Below are 2389 nucleotides of genomic sequence, written 5' to 3'. Positions count from 1 at the left end.
GCCCAAAATATAAAATCCAGATTTAACATATAAATGGAAGGGCTAACGATAAAAAATATGAAGGTTTGACCCGGATCTAAGAAACCACACTAATACTGATATTGATATTTTGCCTCCAATATCATTCAAAGACTTTACCGGGCAAGGGGAAAATAATATTAAAATTATATAAAATTATATGATATGATATATAGTATAGCATAGCATGGCGTGGTGTGGAGTGGCGTCGCGTCGCGTGGCGTAACGCGGTGCGGTGAAGTGTGGTGCAGTATGGTGTGGTATGGTGGTAGTGCCGGTCGGGCCCCAATCAGGAAAAAGTTGGGCCCGATAGAGTAATTTGTCTAGAGCCAGGCTGTAAATGTAACGCCGTGACAGACAGGCCCAGACCTGTTCATCCAAAATGGGAGCCCGCTCTGGCCCAAATATGGCTCCTTTAATTTTTTATTTCTATAATTTTTCAATGTTCCACATTATATATCTTTATACATTATATCTCATTTTCAATATTTTACATTACATTACCTGTTTGTATTGATTTAATTTATCGATACCAGTTTGCATTTAGAAGAAAACTATTATGCTTTGATAAACAATGTTCAAATTTAGAACTATTACACAGGCACACAAATGAATTTTAATTATAAATAATTTTAAATCTTCTTAAGATACTTTATTATGATTTTTGTTTGAATAATGCACATGGGACATGGTGAGTGAGATTTGAAAAGTGAGTTTATGTTGAAAAAAATATAAAAAGCATTTATTCTATAATGTTACTAACCCAAAAATTCATTCATTTAGTAGAAAGTAATCTCTATTTTCACAATATCAGCAACAAAATATAAAATTCTAAAAAGCTGGAAAACATTTTTTATTTTCATAAATAGTCAATGCGCTCAAAATGACGACACTTTCTCGAATACATGGCTGGAAATCTTCAGAAGCTAAAAATAAATTGTGACGTTGATTCTAGCGAATTAAAGCTTACGTTTGCCTTCATTGCGGATATAAGAAATCTCACCAACAATTATGTGATTCCGAAATCGCAATCTACTTTTTGCTTTTTGAATTCAAAGTTCGATGAAAGCAAAACAATATCACGACGATAACAGAAAACTTAACATAATATTGCCTAACCTCATCCGACTCGACGTGAATCTGATGCGAGCCAAATCATCTGCTCCTTGCGGTAACATGTGGAGAATCCGATCAGGCCCAGGTCGGAACTCAGGAATAAGTTAGGCAATTTCTGAATGGGTGGAACACATCCGAATCTAAATCTAACTATGGCAACTGTTCAATGAGAGAATGTGATTACAGATTTGGCCCCTATAAGATAATTATAATGACGTCTATTATCATACGAATGTAATCATATATCTAATATCATACGGAATACTAGTTGCGCCCCGTGGCGGTGGTTTGCCGCCGTGGAAAGCTCGCTGTAATTAATAATATGCATCGAGAACAAATGGATATGCCATAAAAGTTGTATATTGCATAATACTGAATTGAAATCAATATAAAATTTTAAGTATTTATCGTAGAATTTGGGGAATGTGGGTTAATTGCTTTTAATTATAAAAATTATACTCCAGTCATTAAATCCAATATTTACGATTCTGAAATCAGTCGTGTAAGTCTAACATAGCCTGCAGAAAGACTTCAAAAATTTGAAATTTATATAGTATATTTCAGAAACTGCCCCTCCCCCATTTCATCTTCCCACCAAATTCTCTTATGATCTATCCGGGGGAAACAAAGAACATGCGTTAAAAATTTTCTGCCGATTAGTGAAAAACTACTTTTTTTACCACATTCCTTATCTTAATCTCTTCCCCCCCCCCCTTCCTTCTCTCACGACCTGCATGGAAGCCCAAAGAACATGTCTGGAAAATTCGGTGTTAATTATCAAGATCTGAATTCGTATAAATATCATACGTTTTAAACCACTTGATTTAATATATTTCAAGAACTTTATAAATTTTAATATTCTTGCGACCTGACCGGGAACGCAAATAATGTGTGTGAAAAATCTGATGCTGATTCGTCAAAAACTGCATATGTGCCCCTTCCCCACCTGTCCCATCCCTTCGCATGCGCACCCCTAACTCTTAATGCCTGTTTTGGAGCCCAAAGAATATGCTTGCCAAATTTGACGACGATTGGTCAAAAACTTTTGATTTTCATCAGCTTTATCAGGTTCAGGCCACTTGATTTGATATACGCATATATACAGTGCAACACAGTGCAATACAGTCTTGCCTCAACTCCACAGATTTAATTATATAATAGTAGATTAATACGCACATGTGTGTAAACAAAGTAACAATTTCAACCATTTAACTTTATATATCATTTTACTATTAATATGTAATCCACCTAGTTA

At 35.0% G+C, this 2389-nt stretch overlaps 1 protein-coding gene across 15 annotated transcripts in view; it reads right to left on the bottom strand.

Annotated features, from left to right (window-relative positions):
* LOC117174109 overlaps nt 1-2389 on the bottom strand; it is an 829515-nt gene that overhangs the window by 476120 nt on the left and 351006 nt on the right. The window lies entirely within an intron of this gene.

This window comes from Belonocnema kinseyi, chromosome 6 (genome assembly GCF_010883055.1).
Source record: "Belonocnema kinseyi isolate 2016_QV_RU_SX_M_011 chromosome 6, B_treatae_v1, whole genome shotgun sequence".
NCBI lineage: Eukaryota > Metazoa > Arthropoda > Insecta > Hymenoptera > Cynipidae > Belonocnema > Belonocnema kinseyi.
The sequence above is the reverse complement of the archived record's forward strand: the minus strand, read 5'-3'. Positions and strand labels throughout refer to the sequence as shown.